The 13,144-nt window shown below is 38.1% G+C and overlaps 1 long non-coding RNA gene across 1 annotated transcript in view; it reads right to left on the bottom strand.

Annotated features, from left to right (window-relative positions):
• Positions 1-5,120: 5,120 nt before the first annotated feature.
• LOC107571599 (uncharacterized) overlaps positions 5,121-13,144 on the bottom strand; it is a 35,519-nt gene continuing 27,495 nt past the window's right edge. The window contains exon 3 of the long non-coding RNA XR_001607210.1: positions 5,121-5,307. This is a non-coding gene — a long non-coding RNA (uncharacterized lncRNA). The remainder of the gene's footprint in view (positions 5,308-13,144) is intronic.

The following is a 13,144-nucleotide window of genomic DNA, read 5'->3' as shown; positions in this document are numbered from 1 at the left end:
CCCAATTTTGCCTCTATATAAGTGATTTAAAACTCTCCATTGCAATTTCAGTACTGTAGGGATTTCTGTCATGAACGGACACTGATATGCCACAGAAACAACTCATCATGAGATGACGAACCAATCTAATCAAGAGATAACACAGAGATCTTTTGTATCAGGACTACAACTTATAGATACCTCATGATGTCTTGTGACTGCCAATGAATGAACTACTACATCCAACAGGAAGAGGACGAGTAATTTAATCACACCCTCAGGCCTGAAACACGGGATCTATGCATGACTATCACATGACGTTTGACCATCTGCTTCCTGCCCAGTCTGAAACCCTTACAAACTCCTCTTACAACAAAAGAAACAGAACCTTGCATGATGATTTTAATAGACAATCGTTTAAAACTCATAAGTAGTGAAAACGTATCCACTGTATGTGTTATGCCATATATATATATTTGATGTGTTTATTGAAACCATGATATCTTAATCTTTGCCTTATAATTTTTTTTTTAGTTATTACGATTACTGTGTATGCAAAATACCTGTTGTTTGAGCTTAAATGAAAGCTTGTTTTATTCACAGAACATTGGTGAGAGTGAAAAATTAATATTCGGCATCATTTTCCGGTAATTATATTTTTATAAGAAGTTCTTAAAACTTGCAGAAATACTCCCCACAAACAGCATGTGACTTGTGCATGATAAAGGAACAGTATGGGGCGTGGCTAAGCCCCGCAGCCACTATCTGATTGGAACAACGACTCGTGGGACGGACTTACGCCGCGGATCAAAACCCCACTGCAACACAGATTAATTTGCTTGTGGCTCTCGCTCGCTCTCTCTCTCTCTAGAACTGTGGCTTTCCGCCTTGGTGACTGCCGACAAAGCGCTCCCATGCCGTAACATCGCACAAGTGAGACTCCAGAACTCAAACACTTCAGTTGAAACTCCGCGAATGCCGAACTTCAAAGCCTAAAGCCAAGCAAAAGACTCTCTCAGACAAACTTCTAGGCTCCTCCGTAACCTGGCAACCAACCAATTCAACGAGGGCTCTCCCAAAAGGACGTCATCCTGACGTCACCGCAGTAACCAATCAGCAACGGAATTTCCCTCCAGCAGCCAAACCAGGAACCCCGTTGCAACTCAGCTTTCAGCAAAACGCAAGTAACGAACAAAATCTTCTATCTGCTGAACTGGCGCTGATGATTGATTTAAGCAGTAAACTTAAGACAAACCTCTGCTTTGTGATTCTCTCGGGTTGAATTTAAAACCACTCGTGGAAACGAGTTAGAACTTTGGGAACTTCATACAAACTCCGTGAATTTCATTCTTCAGAACTGTATGTAAATGTGTGTGTGTATGTGTGTGTTTTAGCTTAGTTTTAATGTAATCTAGAATAGCCAATAAAATTTGTGTTTCATTTATAAAGAATCATTGTCTGGTGTCGTATAATTTTAAAGTCAAACCTTGCCAAGATCACGTTACCTCGCTAGGAGCTTACAAATTATCATAATTGTATTGACTTGTGGCCAAGGAAAATACCCATAATCAGATGGTTAAGATACATGAACATTAACATCTTGCTGGACGATCGTTGATGAGGTGTAAACCATTAAAATTTGAAATCAGTTCTAATCAGGTTGACTTCGAATTTTCAGATTCGAGTTCTTTCAAACCCTGAATGAATTAATAATAATTAATTCCATAAAATTAAGTAATCAGAGATATTACAGTACCATCAGTCTCAGTCATCATAAACACTTGTTGTTATTCACAACTGCTTTGTATGTTTGACCCGAATGAGAATCAAGCTTGCATTCTTGCCTCAGGCGTTTGCATCAGCTTAAATCTTTGGCCCATATAAGACAACCTTAAACCATCTTATAAGACCGCTTTCAATAGCCATCGCCATAATCGATAACCGAATGGCTACTCACGGCACATCACGTTCAAACAGCGTCTTAATGAAGTCAGTTCCTTCACTGAATAATCCATTGGTGCAGTACAGCAGCAGACATCCACATCAATTACCAAAAGGTTGTAGCGTGATCCACAGCCACATTCGCATCTTTGCGGAATTTTCAGACTTCAATGTAGCGGCAAATTTGTGATAAGCCACAATTCAGGTAGGGGCGAACAATTGATGCGTGAGTCTGTAGCATAGCTTCTTAATCATGTATTTTTGCAAAACAACAATCCATAAGCTCAACAGTTGAACCATAGCTTCACCACTAAACATTAGCACACACAGCCACATGAACACACGGTCTGAAAATTGCATCCGCTTCCCCTACTCACCCCACCTACTTCCTTACCTACACTAAATACACAATTGCAATAATATAATAAGAGTTTCGATTGAAAATTTCATAACATTCAATGCAAATACTCAAACACAAATAATAATTATCAAACATAAACTTAATTATATTCAAATTAGTAAATAATGAAAATAGAAAAAGAAATGGCTTCAACAGATTTTATATGTCAGTTTGTATTCTATTCGCTGTAGTGTTACAGGTTTAAATTACACAATGTTTACGTACAAAGACACTCAAAGAAAATCATCCATGCATATAAAAAATAACATGCAAAACCTTTTGCTCTTTGTATTTTTTCAGCTCCTTCGTCGCTTACATACTCATTTTGTACTTTCATTTTAAAATTGTGTTCTATGAATATTGTTGGCTCCTACGACAATTTGCTTGTGATTTTCCTCATTTGTAAGTTGCTATAAAATCATCTGCTGAATATTTCATAAGACTGCATGTTTAGGGAGGAATGCATTGTTGTATAAGTATATCTGAAAAAAATTGAATTGAATGCATTAACAAAGCAACACCACTTGAGTGACAGCTATGCATTTGTGTCATGTGATTCCAAACAGAGCTAATAAAAACATGCACTTTCAGGACAGCATGAGTTTACCTGCTTTTATCAAGAGACTTACAACTACACCTTTGTGTAAGAAATTGCACTCGGGGGTACAAAATGGATTGGGTGAGTTTGACTTGTTTAAGTATTACTATAGCCATACTTTCTGATTTATACTCATAACCATTTATATTAGTTTATTTGGCCCCACTTTATACTAAGTGGCCTTAACTACTATGTACTTACATCAAAAAATAAGTACAATGTACTTACTGTGTTCATATTGTATTGCAAAACACTTTTGCTGCTATTGAGGTGGGATACAGGTAAGGGATGGGTCAACTGTGTAATTATAAATGTAATTACATAAATCAATTACAGATGTAATTACATGCAGGTATTTTTAAAATATAAGTACAATGTAAAAACATGTAAGTACACAATAAGTGCATTGTACCAAATTATTAATTTAAATGTAAGTACATAGTTGTTATGGCCACTTAATATAAAGTGGGTCAGTTTATTTTATTGTATTTTATTTTGCTCTTGCTGTATTTTTATTTTCTCTCTCTTTGTATTTTATTGTATTTGATGTAATTGTACAGCACTTTGGTACACTGTGTTTTAAGGTGCTTTATATGTATTTTTTTATACCACATTTAGAATCTTTTTGTAACACTTTATTTGAAGGTGTCCTTGTTACAGTGTAATTATACAAAAACTACATGCACTTACTATATGGTTAGGGCTAGGATTAAGGTTTGGCTTAGGGTTACTTGCATTGTGAGTTTTATGATCACATATAAACCCCTGATGTTGGAAAAATTTAATTTCTAATGAAATTGATTTATATTTTTAAAGACATTAATACTTTTATTCAGTAAGAATGCATTAAATTTATGAAACGCGACTATTTCCACTAAAATATTGTTCAGCACAACTGTTTTCAACATTGATAATAATCAGAAATGTTTCTCGAGCAGCAGATCAGCATATTATACTGATTTCTGAAGATCATGTGACACTGAAGACTGGAGTAATGATGCTGAAAATTCAGCTTTAATCACAAGAATAAATTACAGTTTAACAGATATTCACATAGAAAACAGCTGTTTTAAATTATAATAATATCACAATAATATTGTTTTATTGTGTTTTTAAATAAATGCTGTCTTTATGAGCATAAGATATATTTAAAAACATTAAAAAAACATCTTTCTGAACTTAAACTTGTCAATGGTAATGAAATTCTTCCCTCTGTGTTTGTTATATGATAACTACTGTTATCTTCATTAATGTGGACTGTGCAAAAAATGACAAACCATCTTTGATATACAGTATGGAAAAAAAAAAACTTTTATGAAAAGAAGTCATCTGGAAAGAGGGTCTTTTTATTATTAATTTCCCCCCACTGACATGCCAAAAACTGATGCCATTGCTTACATATTTGCTAATGTTATGTATTATATGTTTATAGGTGGTCTATATGACAGCTACCAAGATGAGTAGAAAAACACTGATAATTGCAGTGTTAAGTTTAGGTCTGTAAGTTACTGAAAATCCAAATTCTTTATATCTCTTATTACTTACATGTGAAAATTGCTCTAAAATTAATGTTACTTTGATTTTTTTATCAACAGTGTTTTGTAGCCCTACTGCCTAAACAACATCAGCACCAACAACAGAATCAACATCAGAATTAACAACACTAACATGAAACACTAGGATCAACAACACCAGCATCAATAACGCCAGCTGAATCTACAACTGCAAATCCACTTACAACTACTGCCTCTTCTACTGAAACAACACCAACAACTGAATCAGCAAACTCACCTACAACTACAGCTCAGCTTACAACTACAGCCCCAGAAACAACAACACAACTTCCATCTACAACTGAACCAACAACCACAACTGTTTTAACATCTACAACTGAACCAACAACCACCACTGTTTTAACATCTACAGCAGAACCAACAACCACAACTGTTTTAACATCTACAACAGAACCAACAACCACAACTGTTTTAACATCTACAACTGAACCAACAACCACCACTGTTTTAACATCTACAGCAGAACCAACAACCACAACTGTTTTAACATCTACAGCAGAACCAACAACCACAACTGTTTTAACATCTACAACTGAACCAACAACCACAACTGTTTTAACATCTACAACTGAACCAACAACCACAACTGTTTTAACATCTACAACTGAACCAACAACCACAACTGTTTTAACATCTACAACTGAACCAACAACCACAACTGTTTTAACATCTACAGCAGAACCAACAACCACAACGGTTTTAACATCTACAACAGAACAATCAACTACATCTGAACAAAGCACCACAACACAGACAGCAACAACATCCCTACCTACAACAAGTACAGCTCAATCTACAACCCTGGTTACAACAAACTCACTTACAACTGCAACTTTAATCCCACATACAACAGTTGAACTTACAACCCCAACACAGACTCCAGCAAGCCCAAACACAACCTATACAGTTTTTGTCAGTTTTCATTGATGAATCTTGATTCCAAACTCTCTCCAGTGATGCTGGTGTAAAATTAAGGAGTGTGCCCAAGATCCAAAACAGCATGGATGTTGTATTCGGAGCGGACGCCGTTCCACCCAATAGCACCCAGATAGTGAACACTGTAGTTCAAGCAGCCAGAAACAACACGCTACCCTACCAGACTTTTTCAATTATAATAAATGGAACAGGTGAGTGATTCACTGTGATGACAATCCAGATGTAATGTAACATTTGTGGCTACTTTTTTTCAAATACAACATGCAGAGAGAGAACGCTAAATGTGAACGTGCATGTAGATTTTAAGAGTTTGCAGCGTCTGGACCAATCAGACACACCATTTTTCATTTGATTTAACAAATCAATTATTCATTAGATTAGCAAACATTCACAGACCCCTCACTCAATAAACATACTGGGTGCCAAGTTGTCTGTGAACGAGGCCCAGGACCCTGGTTACCATGGCAACCCTGACACCTTTGCTAGACCAGATAGATTTTACGACCTAATGGCATGTTGAGAGTCCTCCCCCTCTCACTACATTTTCCATAGGAAAGACACAGTGGCCAGAAAAAATTGACTCTTCTCTAATTAATTAATTGGAAAACCTTTCTTTGAATGAACACACCTAAGAATCTGATGTTTCCCTCAGGTGTAGATCTGCTGAATATGCAAATGGTTCCATAACTTCATTCCTTATTTCTCTCCTCTTTACTGCTTAATCTTTAACCCTTTCCTATACCAACTGTATGCGTGTGTGTGTGTATGTGTATGTTAGACTAGTTTAAGTGTTTATGTGTATGTTAGACCAGTTTAAGTGTTTATCTAGTATGTTAGACTAGTTTAAGTGTTTATGTAGTTAATAAAGTCTTAATTGTATCACACTTGACGTTGTTCATTGTTTGCTCATAACTGGAGTCCCTAATCATGCAGATTTATGCTACAAGCTTTGTGTAGAGTTGTACAGTAAGAAAGTTATTTCCCTTAACCAGGAAATTAACGTTCTTAGAATTGACAAACAGTTGACCCTGAGAGGTCAAGTAAATATCTACAGCGGATCTAAATATTTATAATTAATTATAACTAGTTATGATTAATTATTCATATTTCCCTATGAGCTGATTCGCTACAAGTTCAAACTTGAAGTGTTGCAAGTGTACTCTGTTACACTACTTGAGCTATAGGCAAAATCCCAAAAGGTCAGAAAATGATCATTTCTGTCTGTTTTCTTCTCTTTGTAATGCAGCATATTCATCAGGTGAAGTCAGCAGCAGGATCAGTGTGTTGACTGCTTCGTTCCTGGTTGCAGTGTCGCTTCTAGTTCAAAGATTTAACTGACCATAATGACTCATGCCAAGATAACTGATTCAGACGGGTCTGAATCTTGCCTTCAGCTCAAATGAAGCTACTGATGCTACTTAATGAGTAGTAATGAAAGTAATATTTTATATAATCCTATTTTGAAAATTCAAACTAGATCTAAGCTACAATGGATTCCATATCGGTTCTGGATCTGTATGTACCTTAATGTGTTTGCTTCAGAACCCATCATTGTAGAATTATGTTGTTTTTAAAATTTTGGTTAATGGAATATTTATTACCACAACTCTTCCATTTAGTAAGGACATGTTTTTAAAATACGCAAATACAGTAGGTTTTCAAAGTCTAAAGTATGCTGAAATGCTATGCTACAATTGATTCTTCCGAAAATGGATAAAACAAGCAACAGTTTAATTTCAATTGAATTTCATTTTCATTAAAATGATGACCTTAAAATAAGCTATTCTCAGATCATAACTCACTACTTCACTTAGATTAAATGATTACTATGCATATTTAAAATAAACACTATCATGTGCAGACCGTAAGCATTGCATTGGAAAATGTTAAAGGTCTTTTTTTATGCTGGCTGACTCTGGAACAGGCTTTAATGAGTGAAAGGATTAAGTATTTCAATGCTTATGAAACCTGTAAAACAACTCAGAAGAATGACAAATAGCTACAGTATGTGACATCAGAAACTTCTAGGGGAAAAACTCATAGACAAGATCATCTGATAACATTACACATTATCACGAAAACCTGTACTACAACACGCTTCGCAGCTAGTTAGACACACAAATTCATGCACTTGTATCATACCAGTATTTTCAAAATTATTTATTCTCGAAACATTTAGATGTTCTAGTCTCCACTGACATTTCAGGGCAGTCGAAGTTGTCTCTAGGTGCTGATCCACCTTCTGATCTGGATACGGACTGGATCTGGTGGCTACGGTGACATCGGAATAAGAGAGAAACAGACTAATATTAGCATAGATGCCATTCTTCTAACGATGTAGCAAGTACATCGGGTGTTATGGGAAGTGTTCCCGGTTCCGGTTGACCTAATTAATGCAGCCTAACAATCCTTTACCGGATTTGAATTATAGAAATGTGTTAGTGTGTTATGTGTAAACCAGGTTAAAGAGATGGGTCTTTAATCTAGATTTAAACTGACAGACTGTGTCTGCCTCCCGAACAATGTTAGGTAGATTATTCCAGAGTTTGGGCGCTAAATGGGAAAAGGATCTGCCGCCCACAGTTGATTTTGATATTCTAGGTATTATCAAATGGCCAGAGTTTTGAGATCGTGGCAACTATAATGTAATAAGAGCTCACTCAAGTACTGAGGTGCTAAACCTTTCAGGGCTTTATAAGTAATAAGCAAGATTTTAAAATGTATACGACGTTTAATAGGGAGCCAGTGCAGTGTTGATGTCACGAATCCTGTCCATGCACTTCCAGCGCACCACCAGAGATCACCCGCTCACTACTATGGACTCTTGCACCACACTAACTGTTGCACTTCAACCCGGACTACAGTTTCCATCATCCTTTGCACTGATTACACATACACAGCTGAAGGCACTGATTACACACAGCTAAATCTAATCAGACATGCTACATAAGCCATGGACTTCCTCTTTCTCGTGGCCGAGTATTGTAAGCGCATATCGCTACCCTAGTCGCATATAGCTACTTTACAGAGCCAGTTCCCAGTTCTAGTTGACTAAGTCCAGTCTCGTCTAGTTTCCTGTTTGCCTGTTTCCTGATTTTCGCTTGTCCTGGATTATCCCTCTCATCTCGCCCTGTTCGAATACTGTTTGCCCCTCGCCTGGACCATAACCTGTGTTTCGGATTAACCCTTTGGATTACCCAGTTTGGACATTGTTCGCCGGAGATCGACCACGCCTGCTCACTGGACTACTCTTGTGTTTTACCCTCAATATACCTTGCTGCCATTATCTGACCCTTGCTTGTTTTGATTTTGTTCTAGAATAAAAGCTTTGCATATGGATCCGCACGCCTCTCGTCTCGTCAGCTCCGAATAAGATGATAGAACTGGGCTAATATGGTCATACTTCCTGGTTCTAGTAAGAACTCTAGCTGCTGCAGTTTGTTTATTAATTGTGCAGAGCAACCACCCAATAAAGCATGGCAGTATTCTAACCTTAAGGTCATGAACGCATTAATTAACGTTTTGCATTTGACATTGAGAGCATAGGTCGTAATTTAGATATATTTTTAATTAGAAACATGTTTTTCAAGGAAAGATTGCTATCACATAGCATGCCTAGGTTCCTAACTGATGACAAAGAATTTACAGAGCAGCCATCAAATATTAGACAGTGTTCTAGGTCATTACATACAGAGGTTTTTGGTTATCCGATAATTAACACCTCTGTTTTTTCAGAATTTAGCAGTAAGACATTACTAGCCATCCAGTTTTTTTATATCAACTATGCATTCCGTTAATTTTGCAAATTGGTATGTTTCATTGGGTCGCGAACAAATATAGAGCTGAGTATCATCAGCATAACAGTGAAAGCTAACACCATGTCTCCTGATGATATCTCCCAGGGGTAACATGTAAAACGTGAAAAGTAAGGGTCCTAGTACTGAGCCTTGGGGTACTCCATACTGCACTCGTGATCGATATGATACCTCTTCATTCACTGCCACAAATTGATGCCAGTCAGATAAGTATGATTTGAACCATGCTAATGGACTTCCTCTAATGCCAACATAATTTTCTAGTCTTTTCAAAAGAATGTTGTGGTCGATAGTGTCAAACGCGGTGCTAAGATCCAGTTGCACTAATAGAGAGATACAACCACTATCAGATGATAAGAGCAGGTCATTGTAACTTTAATGAGAGCAGTCTCAGTACTATGATAAGGTCTAAATCCTCACTGGAAATCCTCACAGATACCTTTTTCTCTAATAAGGAACATAATTGTTGTGATACTACATTTTCTAGTATATTTGACAGAAAAGGGAGATTCGAGATCTGTCTGTAATTAATTAATTCTTTGGGATTTTTGGGAAGTTGTGTTTTTTTAATGAGAGGCTTAATAACAGCTAGTTTGAAGGTTTTTGGGACATATCCTAATGACAATGACGAGTTAAAGGGAGGCATGACGAAGCAGATATCGTCCTCTTTTGGAAGGCCAAACAAAATAGTTTCGCTTTCACAACGAATCACACAGTGCCTTCACGACATGGCGGCGGCAACAACAATACTACAGCAAGAATAAAAGTTCCGCCTTCTTTCTTTGCATGAACATTTGGGTGGCGTTATGCAAATCTTCCCACATAGTGACGTAGGTATGTGGGGGCGTGTTAGAACGAGCCGTTTTAGGTAGGTGTGGCTGACTCTTAACTTTTATAAAGAATATCTCTTTGGATTTGAGACTTTAGTCTTTGTAACTTTACAGATCTTCTTTATGCACCAAGAGCTTGTAACACTCCAAAGAGAAAGGAAAAATTTAAATCGCATCATATGATCCCTTTAATAATATTCAGAAGAGGATCTATGACTTCTGAAAGCACCTCTTTTAGGAGTTTAGATGGAATAGGGTCTAACATACATGTTGTTGGTTTAGATGATTTAACAAGTTTATACAATTCTTTATTTCAAATAGAAGAGAATGAGTGGAATTGTTTCTCAGGGGATCTACGTATAACGCTCAGGGGATCTGATGCGATACTGTAGCTGACGGCTGCATGGTTACAATTTTATCTCTAATAGTTTCGATCTGGGAAGTAAAGTAGTTCATAAAGTCATTACTGCTGTGCTGTTGGGAAATGTCAACACCTGCTGATGTTATATTTTTTGTTAATTTAGCCACTGTATTGAATAAATACCTGGGGTTATTTTTGTTTTCTTCTAAAAGAGATGTAAAGTAATCAGATCTAGCCGTTTTTAAGGCTTTTCTGTAGGAGAGCGTATTTTCCCGTCAAGCAATACGAAATACCTCTAGTTCCCTTTCATGGGAACTTCGAACTGCGTCCTCTAGGGGTCGCTATGGTATAAATAGATGCCGGGAGCTACACATCATTCTCTTCTTCGTCTTCATTGACTGTTTTGATTGAAGCGTGCATTTCTGTGGTAAGAGCGATCTCTATTTATCTCATTATGGCGAGCACTAGCAAAGCATTTAAGGATGTGTGCATCCATGTTGACGTTGTTTAACATCTGATGACACACACGATCTATGCATTGTTTTGTTTGGGCAAAGAGCACGCACGCGATGTCTCCAAGGGGGCAATCGGCGTGCACTGCGAGCATTTTTTCCAAGGAAAAAAGCTCCGCTCTCGTTTGTCTCTCTTTTCGAGGAAAGAGGGGCAGCCATCTGCTTCCCGTGATCCAGGACCCGCCGCTGCTGAGGCATGGAAGGGAATGAGCTCGTGGGGATCGCAGGTGGATCTGGCCGATGAGTTTGAAGGGGGGTTTCCCTTTCGTGATCGTCGGCTGTGCACGAGAGTGAGCCGCTGGAGGATGATGTTATTTCATTAACATTGTCTGATTCAGGGGCCATTGCTCTGCTGGGATCAGCCCAGCAAAAGCAGGAAATAGCTGAGGAGGGCAAAGAAGCTGAGGCTGAGCCTTCCCAATCCTCCTGCCCTGCGTATGATGAGCTTTTGGAAATTATGGATCGCGCGACGGCGAGACTTTACTTGCCATGAAGCGGGTGAAGAAGCAGTGTTTATTTCACTCGTCGATATATGTCCAGACGGTAAGTAAGCTGATTTTCGGCTTCATACTTTCTAGATCATGCAGCCATAACACAGGCTTCTGCGGGAGCCTTCATGATCATCAGGCCGCCGGCCAACGAGTTGGTGTTTTTTCAATGTATGCTTCAGACACGGGTCACGACGAGGCGTTCCCCCTAGCGACCCCTAGAGGACGCAGTGTCTCGTTCCCTACTCAGGGAACCATGGTTACATAAGTAACCTGAGACATTTTGTTTTCCTCCAGCTGTGCTCCATTTTCAGAGCTGCTCTTTTTTGGGTGCGAGTGTGCTCATTATACCACGGTGTCAGACTGTTTTCCTTAATCTTCCTTAAGCATAAAGGAGCAACCATATCTAACGTGCTAGAAAAGAGAGAGTCCATAGTTTCTGTTACATCATCAAGTTTTTCTGAGCTATTGGATATGCTGAGGAATTGATATAAATCAGGAAGATTACTTACAAAGCAGTCTTTTGTGGTAGAAGTGATGATTCTAGCATATTTGTAACAAGGAGTTGAATTTACAGCTTTAGCTATATGGAGTTTACACAAGACTAGATAATGATCCGAGATATCAACGTTCTGCTGCAGAATTTCAACGCCATCAACATCAATTCCATGTGACAGTATTAAATCTAGAGTATGATTTCGACAATGAGTAGGTCCTGACACGTGTTGTCTAACCCCAATAGAGCTCAGAATGTCTAGAAATGCTGATCCCAATGAAACATTTTCATTATCAACATGGATATTAAAATCACCAACAATTAAGACTTTATCTGCAGCCAGCACTCGTTATCCTCTGAATTCGGAGTTCTCCTCTCACATGAGAAGTTGAGTTCTCTGTTTTTCCAGAGCACCTGGAACCAGCAGCATAAGGTGGATTAGGCATCAGGTTAGATATGAAGTGATGATTCTAGCATATTTGTAACAAGGAGTTGAATTTACAGCTTTAGCTATATGGAGTTTACACAAGACTAGATAATGATCCGAGATATCAACGTTCTGCTGCAGAATTTCAACGCCATCAACATCAATTCCATGTGACAGTATTAAATCTAGAGTATGATTTCGACAATGAGTAGGTCCTGACACGTGTTGTCTAACCCCAATAGAGCTCAGAATGTCTAGAAATGCTGATCCCAATGAAACATTTTCATTATCAACATGGATATTAAAATCACCAACAATTAAGACTTTATCTGCAGCCAGCACTAACACAGATAGAAAATCAGCAAATTCTTTAATAAAGTCTGTATGGTGCCCTGGCGGCCTGTATACAGTAACCAGCACAAACATCACAGGGGATTTATCATTAACAATTGTTTCTCTGGATAATGTTATATGAAGCACCATTACTTCTGACGAATTATACTTGAAACCTGACCTCTTAGAGGTAATGCACTGCTAGGTGGTTGTCCTTCATCTTCTATAAACAAGCTACAGGTAGTCCAAAATGCAGCTGCTAGAGTCCTTACCAGGTCAAGAAAATATGGGAAGTGACATGTGTGGCCAAGTATGGTAACCCATACTAGGAATTAGTGCTCTGCATTTATCCCATCCAAAGTGCGCACACACACAGCAGTACACACACACACACACACCGTGAACACACACCCGGAGCAGTGGGCAGCCATTTATTGCTGCAGCAGCCGGGGAG

The sequence above is a fragment of the Sinocyclocheilus grahami genome, unplaced genomic scaffold, assembly GCF_001515645.1.
Source record: "Sinocyclocheilus grahami isolate Dianchi unplaced genomic scaffold, SAMN03320097.WGS_v1.1 scaffold1619.1, whole genome shotgun sequence".
Lineage (NCBI taxonomy): Eukaryota > Metazoa > Chordata > Actinopteri > Cypriniformes > Cyprinidae > Sinocyclocheilus > Sinocyclocheilus grahami.
Note: the sequence above shows the minus strand (reverse complement) of the source record. Positions and strands in the feature narration are given on the sequence as shown.